The sequence below is a fragment of the Rhinoderma darwinii genome, chromosome 3, assembly GCF_050947455.1.
Source record: "Rhinoderma darwinii isolate aRhiDar2 chromosome 3, aRhiDar2.hap1, whole genome shotgun sequence".
NCBI classification, from domain to species: domain Eukaryota; kingdom Metazoa; phylum Chordata; class Amphibia; order Anura; family Rhinodermatidae; genus Rhinoderma; species Rhinoderma darwinii.
Genome location: NC_134689.1, coordinates 395,287,126 through 395,307,644, shown reverse-complemented (window position 1 = coordinate 395,307,644; position 20,519 = coordinate 395,287,126). Strand labels below are relative to the sequence as shown.

General features: G+C 45.2%; 1 non-coding gene and 3 pseudogenes across 1 annotated transcript; 2 read left to right on the top strand and 2 right to left on the bottom strand.

Annotated features, from left to right (window-relative positions):
- Positions 1-3,213: 3,213 nt before the first annotated feature.
- Positions 3,214-5,175, bottom strand: LOC142750549 (uncharacterized; annotated as a pseudogene).
- Positions 5,176-6,876: 1,701 nt separating this feature from the next.
- On the top strand, positions 6,877-7,017 carry LOC142751331 (U4 spliceosomal RNA). The gene has a single exon (XR_012882882.1). It is a non-coding gene; the product is annotated as a U4 spliceosomal RNA (small nuclear RNA).
- A 5,331-nt stretch (positions 7,018-12,348) lies between these two features.
- Positions 12,349-12,418, top strand: LOC142751168 (U2 spliceosomal RNA; annotated as a pseudogene).
- Positions 12,419-19,347: 6,929 nt separating this feature from the next.
- Positions 19,348-20,246, bottom strand: LOC142750548 (uncharacterized; annotated as a pseudogene).
- Positions 20,247-20,519: the final 273 nt, after the last annotated feature.

Genomic DNA, 20,519 nt, shown 5'->3' with positions numbered 1-20,519 from the left:
TTATCCCCCCTCGTCTTTCCCCTCTGGGCCCTGCTGTGTGCCCAGGCAGCTGATAACAGCCACATGTAGGGTATTGCCATACCCGGGAGAACCCACATTACAGTTTATGGGGTGTAGGTCTCCGGTCAAAATGCTCACTTCACCTCTAGATGAATGCCTTAAGGGTGTAGTTTTTAAAACGGGGTCACTTCTTGCGGGTTTCAACTGTACTGGTACCTCAGGTGCTTCTGCATACATGACTTCGCACTAGAAAATCCCCAGTAGGCCAAATGGTGGTCCTTTCCTTCTGAGCCCTCCCATGGGCCCAAACGGCAGTTTATCACCACAAATGGGGTATTGCGTCACTCAGAACAAATTGCGCAACAGAATGGGGTATTTTGTTTCTTGTGAAAATAAGAAATTTTCAGCCAAAACGACATATTATTTGAAAAAAATAATTTTGTTTTCATTCCCAGCCCAATTTAAATAAGTTCTGTGAAAAAACTATGGGGTCAAAATGGTCACAACACCCATAAATGAATTCCTTGAGGGGTGTAGTTTCCAAAATGGGGTCACTTCTGGTGGGTTTCCATTGCTTTGATACCTCTGGGGCTCTGCAAATGCGACATGGCACCCGAAAACCAATCCAGCAAAATCTGGACTCCAAAGAACAAATAGCGCTCCTTTGCTTCTGATCCCTCCCATGGGCCCAAACAGCAGTTTAACACCACAAATGGGGTATTGCCGCACTCAGGACAAATTGGGCAACAAAATGGAGTATTTTATTTCTTGTGAAAATAAGAAGTTTTGAGCTAAAATGACATATTATTGGAAAATATATATATTTTTTTCATTCCCAGCCCAATTCAAATAAGTTCTGTGAAGAAACTATGGGGTCTAAATGGTCACATTACCCATAAATGAATTCCTTGAGGGGTGTAGTTTCCAAAATGGGGTCACTTCTGGTGTGTTTCCATTGCTTTGATACCTCTGGGGCTCTGCAAATGTGACATGGCACCCGAAAACCAAACCAGCAAAATCTGCACTCCAAAGAACACACAGCGCTCCTTCCCTTCTGAGGCCTCCCATGAGCCCAAACGGCAGTTTATCACCACAAATGGGGTATTGCTGCACTCAGGAGAAATTGGGCAACAAAATGGAGTATTTTGTTCCCTGTGAAAATAAGAAATTTTGATAAAAAATTACATCTTATTGGAAAAAATGTCATTTTTTTTAATGTCACAGCCCAATTGAAATAGGTGCTGTGAAAAAACTGTGCGGTCAAAATGCTAACAACAACCATAAATGAATTCCTTGAGGGGTGTAGTTTCCAAAATGGGGTCACTTCTGGCGGGTTTCCATTGCTTTGATACCTCTGAGGCTCTGCAAATGCGACATGGCACCCGAAAACCAATCCAGCAAAATCTGTACTCCAGCAAACACATAGCGCTCCTTTCCTTCTGAGCCCTCCCATGAGCCTAAACGGCAGTTTATCACCACAAATGGGGTATTGCCACACTAAGGACAAATTGGGCAACAAAATGGGGTATTTTGTTCCCTGTGAAAATAAGAAATTTTGATCACAAATGACATTTTATTGGAAAAAATGTCATTTTTTTCATTTCACAGCCCAATTCAAATACGTGCTGTGAAAAAACTGTGCAGTCAAAATGGTAACATCAACCATAAATGAATTCCTTGAGGGGTGTAGTTTCCAAAATGGGGTCACTATTCGGGGATTCCTACTGTTTTGGCACCTCAACACCTCTTCAAACCTGGCATGCTGCCTAAAATATATTCTAATAAAAAAAGAGGACTCAAAATGCACTAGGTGCTTCTTTGCTTCTAGGGCTTGTGTTTTATTCCACGAGCGCAGTAGAGCCACATGTGGGACATTTCTAAAAACTGCAGAATCTGGACAATACATATTTAGTAGTGTTACTCTGGTAAAACCTTCTGTGTTACAGAAAAAAAAATGAATAAAATTGAAATTCAGCAAGAAAAATGAAATTTTCAAATTTCACCTCCACTTTGCTTTAATTCCTGTGAAATGCCTGAAGGGTTAAAAAACTTTCTAAATGCTGTTTTGAATACTTTGAGGGGTCTAGTTTTTAAAATGGGGTGTTTTATCAGGGTTTCTAATACATAGGCCCCTCAAAGCCACTTCAGAACTCAAGAGGTACCTTAAAAAAAAGGCTTTTGAAATTTTCTTAAAAATATGAGAAAGTACTGTTTATGTTCTAAGCCTTGTAACGTCCAAGAAAAATAAAAGAAACGATGCCAATCCAAAGTAGACATATGGGAAATGTGAACTAGTAACTATTTTGGGTGGTATAACCGTCTGTTTTACAAGCAGATGCATTTAAATTCAGAAAAATTCTATTTTTTCAAAATTTTCTCTACATTTTGCAATTTTTCACCAATAAACACTGAATATATCGACCAAATTATACCACGAACATGAGGCCAATGTGTCACGAGAAAACAATCTCAGAATCGCTTGGATAGGTTTAAGCATTCCGACGTTATTATCACATAAAGTGAAATATGTCAGATTTGAAAAACGGGCTCTGAGCCTTAAGGCCAAAACTAGACTGCGTCCTTAAGGGGTTAAACCCTCATATTGTTGGATTTTATGTAAGAGATCATCTATTTCTCAGGTTCTTTCTTTTTTGGCCCTAGATGCTACTTGTATAAATAAACCTCTCACAAAGGCTTTATGGGTACACCATAATAATTCCGGAGAAGAAGCAGAGGGAGCATTAATTTAAAAAAACTCAGATAAGCCCTTTTCAATGTACGTTTGAACCTTTGGGGACTTCAAAAGGTGAGTTCTAAGTCTCCAAGGGGATCTAGGGGGTAAGTCATATTTGTCAGAAATTACTAGTTCAATAGGGGCATGGTCAGACCAAGTTATAGTTCCAATATCCGAAGATATAGAATTTAAAAGCATACCTCTATCCACCAAAAACATGTCTATCCTTGAATAAATCTGATGAGGAGAGGAAAAGAAGGAATAGTCTCTCTCTGAAGCATGCTGGTATCTCCAAACATCATGGAGGTTCTCCTCTAATAAAATATCCCCTATATCAGGAGGCCCTCTAGCAGAGGGTACAGATCTATCCAACCGAGCATGTGTAACTATATTAATGTCTCCACAGAAGATGAGCCCCCCTTGTTGAATAGCTTTAGCTTTTTTAATAACTTTTCTGATAAAGGAATGTTGTCCTTTTTTTAATCACTTTTCTGATAAACAAGTACCGCCTCTCTTTCCAGCAGGGCGCAATTCAGCTGCCAGGAGCCAGGGCTGGGAGGGAAACCGTGGCCGATGGCAACCTGGAAGAGAATGGCCCTGTGGTCAGAGAAGAAGCAGGTGACCATGTAGTGCCCATGCTGCTTGACTGCCCGGGAGGTGAACACAAAGTCAATCTGAGAACGAAGTGAGCCATGGGGTCGGCTCCATGAATAGCTCACAGAGCCGTTCCCCATGGAGCCCACAACGTCCTGCAAGGATGTTTAGGTTACCATCTCGATAAGCAGTTTGGGACTGACATCCAGCTTGCTTGAAGTGCTGGAACTTCGTCCATCTTCTTCGATGGGGCAGTTGAAGACCCCGGCCATCACTACTGCCCTAGTGGCGGCGAGCTGGGTCCGTAGGGTCTGGAATAGTTCCAGGCGCTCAGCCTTCATGGGGGGGGCATACACGTTGATGAACCTAATCGGCTCTCGCGCCCAGGAACCATCTACGACCAACAAGCGGCCGCAAACTAGCTATCTCTAACACTCCTCACATTGAGGCTAAAGATGTTAAGTTTAGCAGCCATGAGGGAGAATAAAGAAGGTTAGTGCAAACGATATACCTTAGTTACCAATCCTGTCGGTCGGATCCTCCTCTCTGGAGTTTGGCGGGTCCGGTAGATCCAGCAGGCTCTCTGCCAAATATTGTTGCAGGATTGAAGCCACCTGGATGTCTGTTGTGAAGTCGATGACCTCAGGTTCAGACACGAGTTCCTCCACCATCTGCTCCATTTCCTCCTGCTGTGCAAGGGAATCTTTGCAGATTTACACGACTTTTCTCTTTGAGGAATCAGCAGCTAGGCTGTCCCTCACCTTTCTCTTCCTCTGGATGGCTCCTGAGGAGACAAGAGGGGAAAATCCTCCAAGGAAAGTCCTCCAGCAGCTGGAGGGGAAGATGTTAGTGCTGCTGGAGCTGGGGAGAAGGGATGCTGGGTTGGGAGGGGTGCAGGTGACAGGACCACTGAGGTGGGTGGGTAGGAGAAGCTGAGAGCCTTAGTGGGGGTGAGAGGGGTTGGGGAGAGGGGGTTGGGGAGGGTGGGGTGGGCCGGTTGAGGGGGGGAGGGACTGTCATCTTCTTACCATCGTTCTTTTTCCCAGTCTTCTGCGCCGCTGGAGCTTTCGCCGCTACAGTTGCCCAGGATCGCTCCCTCTTCGGGCAGTCCTTGTAGGAGTGGGCTGCTTGTCTGCAGAGGTTGCACATTGTCCGTTTCGGTCAGTCTTTGGTCTCGTGTCCTGTTACCCAGCAGTCCTTCATCGAATGACCCTTCTTGCTGCATCTCCTGCAGATTTGCGGCATGTCCGGGTAGTAGATGAGGCCGTAGGAGTTGCCCAGCGAGAATGACTGGAGCAGGTGCTGGAGGCCGTCTTCCACGCTTGAGTCTTTGTTTAGTCGGACGATTACCGACCACTTGCCAGTCCAGAAGCCAAGTCCATGCAGGATGTGGGTGGGTTCCCTCACCACTGTGCAGAACCGCTTTAGGAGCGTGGTGATGTCTTTGCCGGGTGTATGTGGGTTCCGCATTGAGACCGTCACCCGTCTTTCCTCTCTTTGGACAGGGCAGTTGCCCACGAAGCAAGAGAAATGGGATTCAGGCCTCGCCGCTTTCACCATCTCCCAGTATCTTCTGCAGATGTTGATCGATGCAAAGGTCACAAAGAAGATCCCAGTCATGAAGGCTTGAATGCTCATGGTCTCCAGCTTAGTGAAGCCCTGGTCCAGGAGCATCTTCTGGCAGAAAACTTCATGTCCTGCATTCTCCCATCCACCTCCTTCAGCTTCAGGGCCACCGTCTGCTTCATCCAGGGCTCCAGGGTTGGGGCGGCCTGGTTCAGCCTCCTGGTGGCCTGACGAGGCTTCAGGAGGAGATGCCCTGGCCTGGGTCTGCAGGCTTGGTCCATCACCCTTCTCCATCTGGGTGGCAGCGGTCGCAGTTGCGACCGGGCCCCTAAGCCTGGGGGGCCCACGGGCCCCCGTTGCCATACAGCACGCTTCCTAAATAAATCTTCTGTGCCGTGAAGCCAGCACTTCCTGGTTACTACGGTCACATGGTACACTTAGTGTACCATGTGACCGTGTTCTCACGTGACACGTCTTCCAGACAGTGGAGTGGAAGAGTCGGTTCGGAGGACTCCAGGTAAGCTGCAGTCTGTAATGTAATGTATTGTGTGGTGTTGTAATGTAATGTGTTGTAATGTATTGTGTTGTATTGTATTGTGCTGTTTGCGGTGGAAAAGGGGGGGGGGGCATTAAATTACAGCCCCCCCCCTCCTCTCTCCACCGCAAACTGCACAATCCAACACAATACAGTATAGTAACACATGACTATGATAGCGGGGCTACGGCTGTGTAATACAGTCACTGCCTCGCTCCTGAGTCCTGACGTGTGCGCGCCGTCAGAATGATGTGATGATGGGTAGGGAGGCCCAAGCTGAATTCTTGCACCCGGGCCAATGAGCCTTTAGCTACGCCCCTGGGTTGCAGGGTTGCTGGTTGAGGCCATGGCTTTTTCCCAAAGGAGGCGGAGCTATGCAAATCGTCTCCTTGCTGGCCGAGGTTCTTCCACGAAATTTCTTCCGCAGCGGCTCCTCGTCGAGCTTCTTCGAACATCCCCTCCAGCAGCGGCTCTTCTCCGACGGTCTCTGTCACAGTTCTCCTTCTTCCCGGCAGCGATCTTCCGGAGCTTCATCCCCAAAGGCGATTTCTCCCTTCTAGATCATCGCTGGCTTCATCTGGTACGCTCTTTGATCGCTAAGCTAATGTTAATAGCCCCCAGTGGTTCTCCGAGCTATATGCCCTTACAAGGACTGATAAGAACAGATTTTTTTTACCTCTCCGAAGAAGAAGGGAAGGGAGGCTGGGTTGCAGGGGAAACCGTAACCAGATGGCCACACATTTTCTCCCTAGACCTCAGGAGGGTCCCAAAATCCTTGTGACAAACACACAGTGAAAAAACAAAATTGAATAAGTGGATGTGTGCTGTGATACAGCCTGGACATCCGCCAGGTATTAAAATTCCTCATCTCCCAGACAGAAGGCCGGGAGAATAAAGGTGTGTGCTCAGAAGTGTGAAAGAGGAGTGCCTTCACTCAGTGGGATCCCACCCCCAGTGAGTTAGGGCACCCCAGGTTCACCAGCCCTGGGGCACATAGCAACTCGGGCTTCCAAACTACCCGACCTCCTGACCTCGATCCGGCAGTCAGCTGGTCACCTACAAATGGTACCTTTAAACCAAATGTGTACACCAGAGCGATGACCGTTGTGGTTCCCTGCCCACACCTCGGCGTTCTGTCATCCCCCTACGATGGTCCAAACTTCCACCAGTAGGGATGATTACTAACCTCAGCTTGATCAGGTACAACACTTGATCTTAACCAAAAGGCCGAGAAGCAATAAGATACTACACTTGATCGTAGCCAAAAGGGTGAAACTAAAAGTTTCCTTCTTCTTTTATCTATTGTTCATGATTGAGGGAGGAGTTTATTAGCATATTCACTCCCAGAATCCTTTGCTTTATATTCTTCCATGCTTACTGTATATGCGTCTGCGCAGTGTGAAAAGAGTTCAAGGTACGGAGGCTGCAGCTTCTCCCATCTATCAGTAGCTTTGCGCAGTGGCAGTATCATAACCAATGAGGTGTATCCGAGGCGTGATTATTGCTGATTGAAAAATTTTTACCAATACCCCGCTGTGATGACTTGAAATATAGTCAGCATTGCAATTTTTGACAGTCTCTCTGGAGACTGAATAGTATTGTCAAAGATAGATTGTGTAGGTGACCTGGTCTCCATAAACACTCTAGAGCAGGGACACAAGCCTTAAAGGAAATGTGTTGCTAGAATTATTTTTTTTTTCTCAGTTAAACAGTTAGTATATAAGTGATTACACATTTTTCTAATTTTTTTTTATTTTTTCATAAGTCTGGAAATATTATATATTAGATTCTAATTTAAAACATTCCCAATTCCCAAAATTGCAGCATTGGCAATGTGGTAAAGGAACCTCATTGCTTTATGCTGCAAAATTGGGGTAGACACACTTGCTCTAGTGTCCTCACACAATCCCCCCTCCCTTATCCTGGCTAGTGCCAGGAGAAGGAGGGGGTTGAATCTTCAAACCTCCTACACTGTGTGGCGCCATTTTCTGAGTGAATGCACAGTGTAGGAGGATTAGATACAGTGCTAATCAGACAGTATAACACAAACATAATACACACATTACATACACAAACAAAACTTACCTGCCGCTGCAGCCTCTGCTCCAATTCCTTGCGCCTTCACATATGGCCGGAAGCCGCGACCGGAATTCGTCATCTTACTGTCCGGCCACGGCTTCTGGTCCACATGAAACTGGCGCCGGATTTTGCTCTGCCGAACACCTTCCTTTTGGTCTGTGTGGGAGCGGCGCATGCGCTGTTCCCACACAGACGGCGTACGTTATAGTGAATGGAACGGCTCCCTTTCGCATTCTCTATGGGGCTGTATGTGCCGTATTCCATCTCTGTATGTCGTTAATGGACAGATACAGAGATGAAAAAAAAAATGGCAGCCCCCATAGAGAAGTAAAAGAAAGTAAAAAGTAGAACATGAGAACACAAATAAATAAAATTAATTTTAATAACATACTAAAAGCAATATTATATAAAAAAAGTTTTTTCGTGACACCTTCCCTTTAACCCCTTCCCGCCGGATCACGTACAGTAACGTCATTAAAACTGGTGTCTTACCGCATTTTCACGTTACTGTACGTGATGGAGATGAAGCTGGCTCAGGAGCTGAGCCAGCGACATCACCGCCGGGTGACAGCTGTATGTTACAGCTGGCACCCTGAGGTATCGGTCAGGACCGGAGCTAGCCTCCGATCTGACCGACTAACCCCTCACATGCTGCGTTCAATAGAGATCGCAGCATGTGAGAAGTTTATAGCCACCGGCACCCCAGCAACGTGATCACTGGGTTGCCAGTGGCTGCAAAGGCGATCGGAGGGCAAATGCTTACCTCACGGTCCGCCAGTAACGGAATCCTCCTATGCCCCGTCGTCGGCGGGGCCCAGGAGGCTTCCGGTACCATAGGCAAGATGGCGCCGTCTCAGAAGCTGAGCCGGCGTCATCAGCAGTGGGTGTCCGCTGTATGTTACAGCGGACACCCCGATCTATCGCCAGGAACCGGAGCTAGCTCCGATTCCTGGCATTAACCCCTTCGATGCAGCGATCCATTGTGATCGCTGCATCCTAGAGGTTTGTAGAAAATCGGCAGCCTTGCCATGCGATGGCAAGGCTGGCGACTGTTACTATGGCAACAGGAGTCCTAACAATGGACTCCTGTCTGCCATTACGTAAGCTGATTAGGCCCCGCCCAGAGGCGGAGCCTGATCGACTTGCTGTCAGTGAACAACTGACAGTTCCAATACATTGCACTACATAGGTAGTGCAATGTATTAGAACATCAAACAAACAGTTGGACATTCAAGTCCCCTAGTGGGACTAAATAAAAGCGTAAAAAAAAAAGTGTAAAAAAAGTAAAAATAAAAGTTGTAACAAATACAATAAAAGTTTGAAGTAATAAAATAAAACACAATCGCCCTTTTCCCCTTATCAAGTCATTTATTATAGAAAAAAATAATAAAGCCATACATATTTGGTATCGCAGCGACCGTAACGACCTGAACTATAAAAATATTATGTTATTTATCCAGCGCAGTGAACGCCGTAAAAAAAAACCTCAAAAACACTGCCATAATTACTGTTTTTTTTGGTCACTGTCTTCCACAAATTGAAATAAAAAGTGATCAAAAAGTCGCATGTATTCAAAAATGGTACCTATAAAATCTATACCTCGTCTCGCAAAAAACAAGCCTTCACACAGCTCCATCGACGAAAATTTTTTAAAGTTATGGCTCTCACAACATGGCTATAGAAAAAATACATTCTCTTTCCAAAAGTAATTTTATTGTGCAAAAAGTTATAAAAAAGTTCTATAAATTTGGTATCGCCGGAATCGTACTGACCCGCAGAATAAAGGTAACATGTAGTTTATAACGCATGGTGGACGCTGTATAAAAAAAAACAACTAAAAAACTATGGCAGAATTGCTGTTTTTTTTGTCACCTTGCCTCCCAAAAAAAGGATAACAAGTGATCAAAAAGTCGCATGTACCCCTATATGGTACCAATAAAAGCTACAGCTCGTCCCGTAACAAAAGAGCCCTTATACCACTACGTCTATGAAAAAATAAAATAAGTTAAGGCTCCAATAAGTCAGGAAAGAAAAATATCCAGTTGTGAAGGCCCGAGGGGAACATTTCTTCTGTTTCAAAAGGCGATGTATCAAGGCACTAAAATTAGGGAACCAGGAAGGGGAGGGCCCAAACATATCTGCTGGAAGCGACGGTGCCCGTATTATACCAGGACAACACTTTCCCGGCAAAATTCCCCAAACTGCAAAGGTGCGGAGTGTGGACCAAAAGGGGGATAAGGAAGGACATTTATCAGTGCGACACCGGCCTGTGCAGAAAGGATCGATCACAGCGTAACACACATCTATGGATCATTTTAGTACTTTTTTACCTTATTATTATATCACCTGACTATGCCCCTGATGTACTCTGCCCAGCTCACATATGCCCCACATTATAAACGGAAACAACAGTGATAATCCAAACAAAACTATTACCAAGCAAATTCCACGTTCCAAAACCCAAATGGCGCTCCCACCCATCTGAGCCCTACAGTGTGCCCAAACAGCAGTTTACTTCCACATATATGGCATCACCATACCCGGGAGAACCCTTTTAACAATTTTTGGGTGTGTGTCCCCAGTGGCACAAGCTGGGCACGACATATTTGACACTGAATTGGCATATCTAGGGAAAAATCTTAATTTGTACCTTCCGCAGCGCAATCATTTATGGAAAAGACACGTGGGGTGAAAATGCTCACTATATCCCTTAATAAATGCCTTGAGGGGTGCAGTTTCCAAAATGGGGTCACTTCTCAGTGGTTTCTTTTATTATTTCACATCAAAGCCTCTGCAATTGTGAACCAATACTTTATATGTCGCCAAATTAGGCCTCAATTTTACATGGTACTCTTTCACTCCTGAGCCCTGTCGAATGTCCAGGCAAAAGATTAGGGCCACATGTAGGGTGATTCTAAAACAGGGAAACACCGCATAATAATTGAGAGCTGTCTTGTTATGGTGGCACAAGCTGGGCACCACATATTGGCGTATCTAAGGAAAAATTCCCATTTTCATTCTCCCACATCGTGTGCACACGAATTTCTGCAAAACACCTGCAGGGTTAACATGCTCACTACACCCCTAGGTGAATACCTTGAGGGTGTTGTTTACAAAATGCGGTCACTTCTGGGGGGGATCCACTGTTTTAGTCCCACAGGGACTTTGCAAATGCAACATAGCGACCAGAAACCAAATGCAGCAAAATCTGTACACCAAAAGCAAATGGCGCTCCTTCCCTTCTGAGCCCTGCCGTGTGCCCAAACAGCATTTTATGACCACGTGTGGGGTATTGCCGTACTCCAGAGAAGTTGCTTTACAAATGTTGGGGTTCTTTTTTTCCTTTATTTGTTGAGAAAATTAAAAATTTGGAGCTACTTTTTTGGCGTTTTCACTGTTTTGTCCCCTCAGGGGCTTTGTAAATGCGACATGGCCTCCGCAAACCATTCCTGCTAAATTTGAGCTCCAAAAGCCAAATAGCGCTCTTTCCCTTCTAAGCTCCGCTGTGTGTCCAAACATCCGTTTATACCCACATGTGGGGTATTGTTTTACTTGGGAGAAATTGCTTTAAAAATGTTGTGGTGCTTTTTCTCCTTTAGTCCTCGTGGAAATTAGAAAAAATTAGCTAAACCTACATTATCTTTGAAAGAATGAGGATTTTCATTTTCATGGCCTACTTCCAATAATTTCTGCAAAAAACCTGCGGGGTCAAAATGCTCACTATACCCCTAGATAATTTCCTCAAGGGGTGTAGTTTCCCAAATGGGGTCACTTTTGGTGGATTTCCACTGTTTTGGCACCGAAAGAGCCCTTGAAACCTGACATGGTGCCTAAAATATTTTCTAATAAAAAGGAGGTCCAAAATCCACTATGTGCTCCTTTGCTTCTGAGGCCGATGCTTCAGTCCATTACCACACTAGGGCCACATGTGGGATATTTCTAAAAACTGCAGAACCTGGGCAATAAATATTGAGTTGCGTTTCCCTGGTAAAAACTTCTGTGTTACAAAAAACTAGATTAAAAATGAATTTCTGCAAAAAAAAAAATGAAATTTGAACATTTCACCTCTACGTTGCTTTAATTCCTGTGAAACGTTTAAAGGGTTAAGAAACTTTCGAAATGCTATTTTGAATACTTTGAGGGGTGAAGATTTTAAAATGGGGTGACTTTTTGGCGGTTTGTAATATATAAGGCCCTAAAAGCCGCTTCACAACTGAACTGTAGTGAAAATTTAAGATGCAAAGAAGAATGGCGTAATTTCAGGGTTTTTCAAATTACCCCCCGAAAAGAATTATTCAATAAATTATATGTACCCCAAAATGGTGCAGTTAAAAAATACAACTTGCCCTCTTACACGGCGATGTCTACGGGAAATGAAAAAAATTCTGGTTTTTGAAATGCGACAGGTCAAAAAATGGAATAAATCAGTAATAAAAGTGTTAGGTGGGCAATGAAATCCCCTCAGCTGCTGTCCTGGAGGGTTCAGCAGGGAGTTACTGGTAATGTAGTCCTGTAATATATAAGTGGAGGTCCCTGCATGCTTCTCCGGTGCAGGAACTAATAATGGATATGTTTAGTAGAAATTCCATTTCATTCGTTTCAAATTAGTTTCATAATAGCCCAAATTCAAGGATTTCAACTTATTTCGTAAGTTTTTCAATATATCAATATAACCTGGTAAAGGATTTTGTTTCATTAACCCCTTCCCGCTCCTGGACGTACTATTAGGTCATGGTAACCATAGCGTTCGCGCTCCATGACCTAATAGTACGTCTCGGGAGTAACGGCCGTTTCGGCCGTCCTCCCGACACATACAGGAGCTGTGACAGCTGCTGTCTTGTTCGCTTCTCGGCCTTTTGGCTAAGATCAAGTGTAGTACCTGCTCAAGCTGAGGTTAGTAATCATCCCTGCCGGTGGTACGTGGGCCATCGTAGGGGGATGACAGAACGCCGAGGTGAGGGCAGGGAACCACAACGGTCATCGCTCTGGTGTACGCATTTGGTTTAAAGGTACCATTTGTAGGTGACCAGGCGACCGCCGGATCGAGGTCATTAGGCCGGGTAGTTTGGAAGCCCGAGTTGCTATGTGCCCCAGGGCTGGTGACCCTGGGGTGCCCTAACTCACTGGGGGTGGGATCCCACTGAGTGAAGGCACACTTGCACGCACTCTCTTTCACGCTATATGAGCACACACCTTTATTCTCCCGGCCTTCTGGCTGGGAGATGAGGAATTTTTTATACCTGGCGGATGTCCAGGCTGTATCACAGCGCACATCCACTTATTTAATTTTGTTTTTCACTGTGTGTTTGTCACGTTTGTCACAAGGATTTTGGGATGCGGTGCCCTTTTGGGACCCTCCTGAGGTCTAGGGGGAAAATGTGTGGCCTTCTGGTTCCTTTTTCCCCTGCAACCCGGCCTCCCTTCTTCGGAGGGGAGGTGCAACTAGGATGCAGGCTCCTAGGTGGACACTGGGGTGGCAGCCCAGGTAGAAGCCTAGGAGTGTGTTTGGGTCTCCCTAAGCTTCGGCGAGGGGGGACCATCGATCCTTGATCCTCTAGGCCTATGGTTTGGAGGGTCAGGGAATGGTTATGCGGGGCCTCTCTCTTTTAAGAGAAGGGCTGCGATAGACCGCATCCTTGTGCACTTTTTGTGTGGCACCTCTGCACTTTTTATGCACTTGGGTGATAGAAAGCACGACTCGGGCTTTCAAAAAAAAAAAAAAAAAAAAAAGCTGTCACAGCTCCTACAGCGGGGACCGATCACAGTGTCCCCGCTGATTAACCCCTTAAAAGCCGCGTTCTATAGAAATCTATAAGCTGCCATCGCCGGCCTGCTACACGATAGCGGCCGGTGATGGTGACTATGGCAACCGGACACAAAACAATGGCGTCCAGCTCTCCCATAGACGGAAGCCTAGTGGGTCCTGACAACGTCAGGACCCACTATGCTTGCTGTCAGTGAGTAGCTGACAGTTGTAATACACTGCACTACGCATGTAGTGCAGTGTATTAGAATAGCGATCAGGGCCTCCTGCCCTCAAGTCCCCTAGTGGGACAAAAGTAATACAGTAAAAAAAAAGTTTAAAAAAGATGTGTAAAAATAAGAAAATAAAAGTTTTAAAAGTATTAAAAGTAAAAATCCCCCTTTTTACCTTATCAGTCATTTATTATTAATAAAAATATATAAACAAACAAATAAACTATACATAATTGGTATCGCCGCGTCCGTAACGGCCTGAACTACAAAATTATTTCGTTATTTATCCCGCACGGTGAACGCCGTAAAAGAAAATAATAATAAACCGAACCACAATCACAATTCTTTGGTCACTTCACCTCCCAAAAAATGGAATAAAAAGAGATCAAAAAGTCGCATGTACCGAAAAATGGTCCTGATCGAAACTACAGTTCGTTACGCAAAAAATAAGTCCTCGCACGGCTTTATTGATTGAAAAATAAAAAAGTTCTGGCTCTTAGAATAAGGTAACACAAAAAGTGAATGATTTTTTATCAAACGTATTTTATTGTGCAAACGCCATAAGACATAAAAAAAAACTATAAATATCTGGTATTGCCGTAATCGTATCGCCCCGCAGAATAAAGTGAATATGTCATTTATAGCGCACGGTGCACGCTGTAAAAAAAATAGAATAAAAAAACAATAGTAGAATTGCTGTTTTTTAGTCACCACGCCACCTAAAAATAGAATAAAAACTGATCAAAAAGACGCATGCACCCCAAGAAAACTACAATGGATTCCTCAAGGGGTCCAGTTTCCAAATTAGGGTCACTTAAAGAATGAGGCAATACTTCGCTTCTTACATTATACTGATAATGAGCCGTGCCCACCCCGAGATGACCCCAGTTTTGACCGTTTGTATAAACGGAGACCCCTATTAGACCGTTCCAGTGCCCGGTTTTCCCAAGCATTCACTCCCAAGAAGTGTATTTCTATTGATGAGTCCCTGGTACATTTTAAAGGGAGGGTTCAATTCCGCGAGTACCTGCCGGGTAAGAGGGCAAGGTATGGCGTGAAGATGTATAAGCTGTGCGAGAGTGCATCAGGGTATACCTACAGGTTTAGGATATATGAAGGAAAGGCCACCCCCAAACCAGACTGCATCCTGGACTACAATAGGTACATGGGAGGGATGGACTTGTCAGATCAAGTCCTGAAGCCCTACAGCGCCATGCGGTGTGGTATAAGAAGCTGGCCGTGCACATCATACAGATGGCTTTGTACAATGCGTACGTGCTACGTCGATGTGCAGGCCAGACGGGAACTTTCCTGGAATTTCAAGAGGTGATTATCAAGAACCTAATCTTTAGGGACCAAGAAGGGGGGGCACCCAGTACTTCTGGAAGCGAGGCAACACGCATCGTACCAGTGCGGCAACACTTTCCAGGAGAAGTTCCCCAAACTGGCAAGAAGGGAAAAAGTCAAAAGAGGTGCAAAGTTTGCTATAAGGGATGACACAATATATCAATGTGACACGTGTCCCGAATAACCAGAGCTCTGTATGAAAGAGTGTTTTAAAATTTATCATATATCCCTTGGTTTATAATTTACCCCAATTTTACTTACCCTGATGTACTCCGCACAGCTTATCCCCCCTTGTCTTTCCCCTCTGAGCCCTGCTGTGTGCTCAGGCAGCTGATAACAGCCACATGTAGGGTACTGCCATACCCGGGAGAACCCACATTACAGTTTATGGGGTGTAGGTCTCCCGTCAAAATGCTCACTTCACCTCTAGATGAATGCCTTAAGGGTGTAGTTTTTAAAACGGGGTCACTTCTTGCGGGTTTCAACTGTACTGGTACCTCAGGTGCTTTTGCATACATGACTTCGCACTAGAAAATCCCCAGTAGGCCAAATGGTGGTCCTTTCCTTCTGAGCCCTCCCATGGGCCCAAACGGCAGTTTATCACCACAAATGGGGTATTGCGGCACTCAGAACAAATTGCGCAACAGAATGGGGTATTTTGTTTCTTGTGAAAATAAGAAATTTTCAGCCAAAACGACATATTATTTGAAAAAAATAATTTTGTTTTCATTCCCAGCCCAATTTAAATAAGTTCTGTGAAAAAACTATGGGGTCAAAATGGTCACATTACCCATAAATGAATTCCTTGAGGGGTGTAGTTTCCAAAATAGAGTCACTTCTGGTGGGTTTCCATTGCTTTGATACCTCTGGGGCTCTGCAAATGCGACATGGCACCCGAAAACCAATCCAGCAAAATCTGGACTCCAAAGAACAAATAGCACTCCTTTGCTTCTGAGCCCTCCCATGGGCCCAAACAGCAGTTTAACACCACAAATGGGGTATTGTCGCACTCAGGACATATTGGGCAACAAAATGGAGTATTTTATTTCTTGTGAAAATAAGAAGTTTTGAGCTAAAATGACATATTATTGGAAAATATATATATTTTTTTCATTCCCAGCCCAATTCAAATAAGTTCTGTGAAGAAACTATGGGGTCTAAATGGTCACATTACCCATAAATGAATTCCTTGAGGGGTGTAGTTTCCAAAATGGGGTCACTTCTGGTGGGTTTCCATTGCTTTGATACCTCTGGGGCTCTGCAAATGTGACATGGCACCCGAAAACCAAACCAGCAAAATCTGCACTCCAAAGAACACACAGCGCTCCTTCCCTTCTGAGGCCTCCCATGAGCCCAAACGGCAGTTTATCACCACAAATGGGGTATTGCTGCACTCAGGAGAAATTGGGCAACAAAATGGAGTATTTTGTTCCCTGTGAAAATAAGAAATTTTGATAAAAAATTACATCTTATTGGAAAAAATGAAATTTTTTTTAATGTCACAGCCCAATTGAAATAGGTGCTGTGAAAAAACTGTGCGGTCAAAATGCTAACAACAACCATAAATGAATTCCTTGAGGGGTGTAGTTTCCAAAATGGGGTCACTTCTGGCGGGTTTCCATTGCTTTGATACCTCTGAGGCTCTGCAAATGCGACATGGCACCCGAAAACCAATCCAGCAAAATCTGTACTCCAGCAAACACATAGCGCTCCTTTCCTTCTGAGCCCTCCCATGAGCCTAAACGGCAGTTTATCACCACAAATGGGGTATTGCCACACTAAGGACAAATTGGGCAACAAAATGGGTTATTTTGTTCCCTGTGAAAATAAGAAATTTTGATCACAAATGACATTTTATTGGAAAAAATGTCATTTTTTTCATTTCATAGCCCAATTCAAATACGTGCTGTGAAAAAACTGTGCAGTCAAAATTGTAACATCAACCATAAATGAATTCCTTGAGGGGTGTAGTTTCCAAAATGGGGTCACTATTCGGGGATTCCTACTGTTTTGGTACCTCAACACCTCTTCAAACCTGGCATGCTGCCTAAAATATATTCTAATAAAAAAAAGAGGACTCAAAATGCACTAGGTGCTTCTTTGCTTCTGGGGCTTGTGTTTTATTCCACGAGCGCAGTAGAGCCACATGTGGGACATTTCTAAAAACTGCAGAATCTGGACAATACATATTTAGTAGTTTTTTCTCTGGTAAAACCTTCTGTGTTACAGAAAAAAAATGAATAAAATTGAAATTCAGCAAGAAAAATGAAATTTGCAAATTTCACCTCCACTTTGCTTTAATTCCTGTGAAATGCCTGAAGGGTTAAAAAACTTTCTAAATGCTGCTTTGAATACTTTGAGGGGTCTAGTTTTTAAAATGGGGTGTTTTATCAGGGTTTCTAATACATAGGCCCCTCAAAGCCACTTCAGAACTCAAGAGGTACCTTAAAAAAAAGAAATTGCTGTTTATGTTCTAAGCCTTGTAACGTCCAACAAAAATAAAAGAAATGATGCCAATCCAAAGTAGACATATGGGAAATGTGAACTAGTAACTATTTTGGGTGGTATAACCGTCTGTTTTACAAGCAGATGCATTTAAATTCAGAAAAATTCTATTTTTTCAAAATTTTCTCTACATTTTGCAATTTTTCACCAATAAACACTGAATATATCGACCAAATTATACCACGAACATGAGGCCCAATGTGTCATGAGAAAACAATCTCAGAATCGCTTGGATAGGTTTAAGCATTCCGACGTTATTACCACATAAAGTGAAATATGTCAGATTTGAAAAACGGGCTCTGAGCCTTAAGGCCAAAACTAGGCTGCGTCCTTAAGGGGTTAAACCCTCATATTGTTGGATTTTATGTAAGAGATCATCTATTTCTCGGGTTCTTTCTTTTTTGGCCCTAGACGCTACTTGTATAAATAAACCTCTCACAAAGGCTTTATGGGTACACCATAATAATTCCGGAGAAGAAGCAGAGGGAGCATTAATTTAAAAAAACTCAGATAAGCCCTTTTCAATGTACGTTTGAACCTTTGGGGACTTCAAAAGGTGAGTTCTAAGTCTCCAAGGGGATCTAGGGGGTAAGTCATATTTGTCAGAAATTACTAGTTCAATAGGGGCATGGTCAGACCAAGTTATAGTTCCAATATCCGAAGATATAGAATTTAAAAGCATACCTCTATCCACCAAAAACATGTCTATCCTTGAATAAATCTGATGAGGAGAGGAAAAGAAGGAATAGTCTCTCTCTGAAGCATGCTGGTATCTCCAAACATCATGGAGGTTCTCCTCTAATAAAATATCCCCTATATCAGGAGGCCCTCTAGCAGAGGGTACAGATCTATCCAACCGAGCATGTGTAACTATATTAATGTCTCCACAGAAGATGAGCCCCCCTTGTTGAATAGCTTTAGCTTTTTTAATAACTTTTCTGATAAAGGAATGTTGTCCTTTTTTAATCACTTTTCTGATAAACAAGTACCGCCTCTCTTTCCAGCAGGGCGCAATTCAGCTGCCAGGAGCCAGGGCTGGGAGGGAAACCGTGGCCGATGGCAACCTGGAAGACAATGGCCCTGTGGTGAAGAAGGTGACCATGTAGTGCCCATGCTGCTTGACTGCCCGGGAGGTGAACACAAAGTCAATCTAAGAAAGAAATGAGCCATGGGGTCTGCTCCATGAATAGCTCACAGAGCCGTTCTCCATGGAGCCCACAACGTCCTGCAAGGATGTTTAGGTTACCATCTCAATAAGCAGTTTGGGACTGACATCCAGCTTGCTTAAAGTGCTGGAACTTCGTCCATCTTCTTCGATGGGGCAGTTGAAGACCCCGGCCATCACTACTGCCCTAGTGGCGGCGAGCTGGGTCTGTAGGGTCTGGAATAGTTCTAGGCGCTCAGCCTTCATGGGGGGGCATACACGTTGATGAACCTAATCGGCTCTCCCGCCCAGGAACCATCTACGACCAACAAGCGGGCGCAAACGAGCTATCTCTAACACTCCTCACATTGAGGCTAAATATGTTAAGTTTAGCAGCCATGAGGGAGAATAAAGAAGGTTAGTGCAAACGATATACCTTAGTTACCAATCCTGTCGGTCGGATCCTCCTCTCTGGAGTTTGGCGGGTCCGGTAGATCCAGCAGGCTCTCTGCCAAATATTGTTCCAGGATTGAAGCCACCTGGATGTCTGTTGTGAAGTCGATGACCTCAGGTTCAGACACGAGTTCCTCCACCATCTGCTCCATTTCCTCCTGCTGTGCAAGGGAATCTTTGCAGATTTACACTACTTTTCTCTTTGAGGAATCAGCAGCTGGGCTGTCCCTCACCTTTCTCTTCCTCTGGATGGCTCCTGAGGAGACAAGAGGGGGAAAATCCTCCAAGGAAAGTCCTCCAGCAGCTGGAGGGGAAGATGTTAGTGCTGCTGGAGCTGGGGAGAAGGGATGCTGGGTTGGGAGGGGTGCAGGTGACAGGACCACTGAGGTGGGTGGGTAGGAGAAGATGGGAGCCTTAGTGGGGGTGACAGGGGTTGGGGAGAGGGGGAGAGGGGGTGGGCCGGTTGAGGGGAGGAGGGACTGTCATCTTCTTACCATCGTTCTTTTTCCCAGTCTTCTGCGCCGCTGGAGCTTTCGCCGCTACAGTTGCCCAGGATCGCTCCCTCTTCGGGCAGTCCTTGTAGGAGTGGGCTGCTTGTCTGCAGAGGTTGCACATTGTCCGTTTCGGTCAGTCTTTGGTCTCGTGTCCTGTTACCCGGCAGTCCTTCATCGAATGACCCTTCTTGCTGCATCTCCTGCAGATTTGCGGCATGTCCGGGTAGTAGATGAGGCCGTAGGAGTTGCCCAGCGAGAATGACTGGAGCAGGCGCTGGAGGCCGTCTTCCACGCTTGAGTCTTTGTTTAGTCGGACGATTACCGACCACTTGCCAGTCCAGAAGCCAAGTCCATGCAGGATGTGGGTGGGTTCCCTCACCACTGTGCAGAACCGCTTCAGGAGCGTGGTGATGTCTTTGCCGGGTGTATGTGGGTTCCGCATTGAGACCGTCACCCGTCTTTCCTCTCTTTGGACAGGGCAGTTGCCCACAAAGCAAGAGAAAGGGGATTCAGGCCTCGCCGCTTTCACCATCTCCCAGTATCTTCTGCAGATGTTGATCGATGCAAAGGTCACAAAGAAGATCCCAGTCATGAAGGCTTGAATGCTCATGGTCTCCAGCTTAGTGAAGCCCTGGTCCAGGAGCATCTTCTGGCAGAAAACTTCATGTCCGGCATTCTCCCATCCACCTCCTTCAGCTTCAGGGCCACCGTCTGCTTCATCCAGGGCTCCAGGGTTGAGGCGGCCTGGTTCAGCCTCCTGGTGGCCTGACGAGGCTTCAGGAGGAGATGCCCTGGCCTGGGTCTGCTGGCTTGGTCCATCACCCTTCTCCATCTGGGTGGCAGCGGTCGCAGTTGCGACCGGGCCCCTAAGCCTGGGGGCCCACGGGCCCCCGTTGCCATACAGCACGCTTCCTAAATAAATCTTCTGTGCCGTGAAGCCAGCACTTCCTGGTTACTACGGTCACATGGTACACTTAGTGTACCATGTGACCGTGTTCTCACGTGACACGTCTTCAAGACAGTGGAGTAGAAGAGGACTCCAGGTTCGGAGGACTCCAGCTAAGCTGCAGTCTGTAATGTAATGTATTGTGT